This window comes from Microtus pennsylvanicus, chromosome 12 (genome assembly GCF_037038515.1).
Source record: "Microtus pennsylvanicus isolate mMicPen1 chromosome 12, mMicPen1.hap1, whole genome shotgun sequence".
NCBI lineage: Eukaryota > Metazoa > Chordata > Mammalia > Rodentia > Cricetidae > Microtus > Microtus pennsylvanicus.
Genome location: NC_134590.1, coordinates 9,420,653 through 9,427,144, shown reverse-complemented (window position 1 = coordinate 9,427,144; position 6,492 = coordinate 9,420,653).

Below are 6,492 nucleotides of genomic sequence, written 5' to 3'. Positions count from 1 at the left end.
TTGGTACAAGGAAAGAAGCGGAAACGAAGTTAAATCTTTCAGAAGAATGAAAGCTTTCAATGAACAGAGTTCCCCCAACATCTAACCAACAGAACGTGACCTGCATCTTAGAGAACCACAGAAGCTCACGCAGGGAAATTTCTTGAGGCTTTGCAAGTGGGAACCCTTATCGCGATTCATTTAATGTTTTCTTCCTTCATTAGACCACAAATTCTACATTTTGTGATAGAGAGATGTAGGTTTTTTATTTTTCCCCCCCTAACTGTCTGGCTTCCTAGCTCAATGATAACTTTATTTCTGCAGCCAAGATTACCACATATTGTCCATGTTAGAATGTTAAGATCTAAATGTAATTAGTCTGATCTTTATGTAATTAGTCTGATCTTTGAGATGCTGTTTAAATTGCAAAATTCTCTTTATGAAAAAAAGGCCTGAGGGTATGGAATAAAATACACTCCCCTGCCCTTCCCACCCTTCAGTCTGAGCCTACTCCACTGTGGAGGGTGAAAGCCAGGCTAGCTGAGACTAGAGGCATTAACTGATCATCTTGAGCAAGTTCCCTGTTCTCGCACAGCCTTGTCTATCCTCCATATAAATGAGGTACTAAACTCCTGCCTCTTTACCAGCCATACATGTGATGGAAGATTGCCGACAAGATTATGCAAAAAACTTGAAAAATTGAACATCAAAGGGGGAAAAACAGCCCAATTTAAAAACAGGGCAAAGAATTCAACAGAGTTCTCAAAAGAGGAACTACAAATGGCTCTGAAATATTTTTTCAATATTATATTGAAGTTACACAATCAGATAAATACAAATTAAAACTACAGAATGAATAAGAATTTTTTAAAAGGGGGGGCAAAAAACAGCAGTGTGGAGTTGGAGAAAGAGGAGCCCTAATTCTCTGCTGGTGTGATTGCAAACTGGTGCAGTCACCATGAGAATCAGAGTGTAGGTTCCTCAAATGGCTAGAAACGGATATTCCACAGGATCTAGCTGTACCACTCCTGGGCATACATACACACAAGGGACTCCATATCCTTCAGGAATACTTGCTTATCCATATTCATTGCTGCTCTGTTCACAATAACCATAGTGGAAACAATCTAGATGCCAATCAGCTAATGAATGGAAAATCTTCACAATAAAATATTATTCATCTGTTTAAAAAAGTGAAAATTGAAGGCAAATGGATGGAGCTGCAAACAGTCATCCTGAGTAAAATAACTCAGATAGAGAAAGACAAATATCTTGTTTTCTTTCTATGTGGATGAATCATTGGACAGGTGTGTTTTTATGTGAAAAACCATAGATGTAAGAACACTAGCAAAGAAATATGGGAGAAAAGAGAGAATACATTGATAAAAAGGGAGAAGGTGTAATATTAGAACAGGGAAGAGCAAATGAGATGAGGAATGGGAGGAGGTCAGGGTAGAAGAGAGAATATGGGAAAGGGATCCTTTAAAAAAAAGTCATATAAAAGCCTACTATTTTAAAAGCATCCTAAGTTATAAATGCACAATAAAAAGAGTTTAAATAGAGTTACACAATAACAGGAGTATGATACCCCCACCAGAAACCACCGGCTAGCAAGTACAAAGCCCCGTAACAGAAATGGATTACCACTTTTGGCAACAAGGCCCCTCCCCGCCCCCTGGGGACTGACAAATGTCCCTAAATTACGCTGTCATTGCTCTTGGTTGCCCTCCAGGACTTGATGGTAAGACCCTGAAGACACTGAACCCTGGAGAAATCAAGCCGGTGCTATCCTGGATGGTTTACCCTTAGTGACTAGCGTTCCCAGTGCTGGAAGTTGCTATGCACTCATCTAGAGAAAAAAGTACTCATCAGTCCTACATGGGACATCTGTATCAACCCTTTCCCTCAGGGATCACCACAGAAGAGGAACCCGTAGTGCTGCATGACTACAGTGAAACGTTTCAGGACACAACAGGGCAACTGTGACATAAACTCACAGTAGTGATAGCGAGCTCACCTGTGCAAGCTAGAGCTAGACCAAACCCCAGCGTGGACCGGTGGTGAAGTAAACATAAATCGCCATCCCTAGCTGGGGAGCTAGTGGCACTTGACAGCCTCTGGAAGAGGCGGAGCTAGTTCTCTTTAAAGGTATGACTCCTGATTGGTTGAGCATGCATTGGTGACTCCTGATTGGTTGAGCATGCATCAGTGACTCAAGAGGGGCCAGGCCCACCAGACTCTCCCCGGGGCTGAACAATATGGTGAGTGTTGTGACTCAGCCCTCCCACCTGGGCCATGGGGGGGGCAGTGTCTCCATGGTGCTTATCAAGGTAAGCAGTTGTCTTACCTTAGGTCGGAGCCCTGACACAATTGTCTGGGTTACAGTCCAGCTAGAGGTAATTTTTCTATTCCTTCCCACTCTAGTTCAGCAAAACTAGGCCTAACACTCCCTCTGACATCCTATCTTACCGTGTGATCTCTCACACAGCGTTCCTGCTGTGATGTCATCCTCTAAGGTGTATATTTGGCTTGTGCTTACACTACGAGCCAAACACACTTTGTTTTGTTTTTTGTTTTTTGAGACAGGGTTTTTGATGTATCTCTAGCTGTGCTGGAACTCTCTCTGTAGTCAGGCTATCCTTGGACTCACGAAGATCCACCTGCCACTGTCTCCCAAGTGCTGGGATTAAAGATGTGCGCCACTTTCGCTCAGCCATAACTCTTGTCTTTATATATTACCTGAGGTAACAGAAATGAATTAAAACACCCACTAAAATGCTTCCATACAGGAAATTCTGAGCATCGCTACATCTCATTGAGCTTGGCTAGTCCAACAGACTGAGGACACGTTATCATAGCCCCAAGGAATGTGTTCTGATGGTGCAGTGGGCAGTTTCCATCTCCTAAGCAGTGGTGACATTGCTCCTTCTCCCTTGAGCTGTGAGCAGAGGCAGAAATGAACAAGAAGCACCTTTGGCCCCAGTCTACTCTAGTGGATGAGCCATGTGGTAGAAGAGACTCTTCTGACAGACTCTGAGATATGTACTGTGTCTAACCACTCTGAACTCAGCACGCTCATTGATTATGACCCTAAAATGAACAATTATTATGTACTGTAATAATTGTGTATCAGTTTTCAATCCCTCTCCCTCTCCATCCCTACTTTTTCCGTGTATATCTGTAAATCTCCTCCCCTGTTTACTATGCCTATTTTCTCTACAATCAACAGAGAAAGAGAATTCTACTTCAAGAGGCAATTGGTAGCTTTGGGTAGTTACTATACAGAAGAGAATGTGACACATTCTATGTTGCCCCACACTTGAGTATCGTCAGGTTTAATTAATGATGGTTTGGTATTTATTTAGTGCTCATTTTCTTCTAAAGCATGGAAGCACTTCCTTGTTGGCAATGATATCTCCAATCCCAGACAAAGTTCAACTACAGTATAACAGATGTTTTTCCCTCACAGAAACACACACACTCATGCATGCACACACACACACACACACACACACGCACTCACATACACATACAAACACACAAGGCAGGGAGGGAGAGAAATGGAAGATGGTCGATAGAGAAGTTCAGAGGAGGAGAAGAAAGGGGAGAAAAGGAGAAAGAGAGAAGCACCATTAAAGCAGAGATAGGATTACCATTGTGGTCCAACCCTCTGCCAGAAATATCAGTTTGGCTATGTTGTCCTGTTTATGGATGTCTCCCATGACCGTGAGCACTGACACATGAGCACATGAACATTCACGGAGTTCGTAAACGAGCTAAGCTTTTGTAATTTCATTAGACAATCTTATTGTTACAGGTGGGAGAAGTTAATGACACAGAGCCACATGTGTGCAATTGTGACAGTCATGTAGACTGAGGATGTGTGGGCACTGGACCACATGCTGTTGTCACAATTGTGTGTAGGAAAACTTTGAACCTTTGCAGTCTTTATGTTGATGCGGAGGTAAATGGTGAGCCTAGGAAGAGCTTACTGAGTTCGTCTACATCCAGACATAAGGCAGCCCTCTGAGCTGTGCTCTACACATTGGCTAGATGCTCACCTTCTAGCATACTGAAGTGATGTGTGTTACACAGGCAGGCTGCAGGCTGGGTCAAGAGCTCCTTGAAGTTGCTGTTTCCCCTAATGTCACCTCTAAGGTCAGTCTCCTAATTATTTCAGCAGAATTTGAGAGGATTCTTTGTTAAGTCTATTCCACTCCAGTAGAATTCAGCCGGAGATCTAAAAGGGGATGAAGAATTTATTATCACATGAGACATATTTGTCAGGTAGCAGAAAGGTGTCTATTTTGAACAACCTATTAGACACACCTGTAAGATTATTTTCTGCTAGAGAGCAAAGGAAAATAATTTAAAAATAAGTATATAAGTGATTTAATTGAAATTAATCTTTCGATATAATATCTTAGAGAAAATTGACCTTTGCTATTATTCTTCCTTCTGTAAATGTATGGAATAAAAAGTCATGGATAAGACTCCATTACCACAGCAGCATTAAATACTCCGTGGCAGAGGTGGGTAGTGGAGCAAACCATTCATCTCGTGAGCAGGAGGCAGAAGCCACAAACAGAACAGAACAAGGTCCCTTTGAAGACTAGCCCTCAATGAACTAAGAATTTACCATTAAACAAGTTCTAAGCCTCTCACCACCTTCCCATGACAGCACTCTCGGGACTGACCCGTTAGTACATATATCTTTGAGGTCCCCTCATCACTCATGCAAACCACAGCATCACTGAAGATTCACTTATGGAGAGGAACTTCCGGTGTACTGAGCTTATGGGAAAATGACAGAGCTGCACCCCAAATGTTCATAATCAGGTTAAAATAAATGCTTTTGGCTGCAAAGTTTCTTACTCAAAGAAAGAAAATAATGGGAATATCTGCTTTGAACCACTGAGTATTTGAAGAGGGTTACCATGATAGCCACTGGATACAAGAGATTGGGAGTGCGATTCATTCAGCAGTGGCTGAAAGGGAAGGATGCAAAGAAGTGGGCCAACTGGTTTTAAGGCACAACCTAAAATTAGCTCTGATGTAGGCTTTAGATGCCAGGCACCTGGTGATGTCAACCAAAACAACTCACAATAGATAAAACATTTGGTGAGTGTGTCCTGAAGGCTGACTGTATCATGACCATTCGATTCTAAGATCGAATAAAATTAAAGTTTTGGCTCTTCCGTTCAGCCGCATTCGAGTCCTTCCCAGCCTCATGTTACTAACAGCTTCCTTTATTGCTTTGCATAGGCATATCTCCATTACCAGTGAGTCTGACCTAAAGGATAAGCAGGAAGTAGCCTCCCTTTGGCTGTAGGAAAGAAGGGTTCTTGTCTAATCATAGGCTCTAAAATGATTAAGTTCTTTGGTAGATTAAAGATCAAACGACAGTTACAAAAAGATAAACTATACTTTTTTGAGATCGTGTGTTTATCACTCTGATGGATAAGCTGTCTCAAATCATTTCTCCTGCTTCTGGGTCCAGTTTCTACTCAATTTCAGTGCTTAATATAGATGTTAACTTACATAGAAAGCTGTGCGACTCCTTCTAACATTATATGACCAAGAAGATCCCAACAAGGCTTTCTCTGATTCTAACAACTTCATAGATGGCATTGGATCTTCCAGAAGTCACTCGTAATCAGTCATGTCTACTTGGGCAAGAAGATGCTCTTGTTCACCTTAGGAAAGTTCAGCATCTTTGTAGGTTGTAGGTGTGGCTTCTTTTACCTGCAATCTCAAGACTAGGGAGGATGAGGCAGGAAGAGTGCTGTGAGTTCAAGGCCAGCCTGGTCCACAATCAAGCCACTAGTGTGGTCTGTGTCAAAACAAAAACAAGTACAACAACCACAAAAGAAAGTGCATAACTTAATTGTAGTGGCCAGAGTCTGCACCCTTAGCACTCTAGAGGTAGAGGCAGACAGTTCTAGGTCATACTTCATTCTACAGAGAGTGTGAGGCCACCCTTGGCTGCATGAGATGCTTCCTTTAAAACGACATGTGCAGATAAAGATAATTCAGTAAACAATATTAAATCACTTTGCTCTGGTGTTCATCAGCAGTCATTTCAATCCAGTTTTGATACTATCTCATCTTAATCAGCTGTCCAGGCAAACTACCTGACAAATCAAAGGTGTGAGGCACAATCATGTAAAATGTTGTACGAGAAAATCATATTACATGTGTAAAATATTACATAAAGCACAATTTTCGTATACATTTCAAAAAACTGAGAAATCTCCAAATTTTCATCAACTCTACTTCTTTGGAGATATCAAAACATGTAATAAACACTTAGAAATAACTTGGTCAGAAAGGTAGCTATTTCCAAAGCTGAAATAGAACATCGTGGTTCTAAACTAAACAAAGACAGTTCTTTTTAGACTCCCCAGCTGGTTCTCCATGCGAGGTTGAATGTTTGCCCAGAAAACCACAGACTTACAAGGAAAGTCTTCAGCTTCAGTTACCAGAGAGAGTTGCTTTGTGCATTCTGAGGAC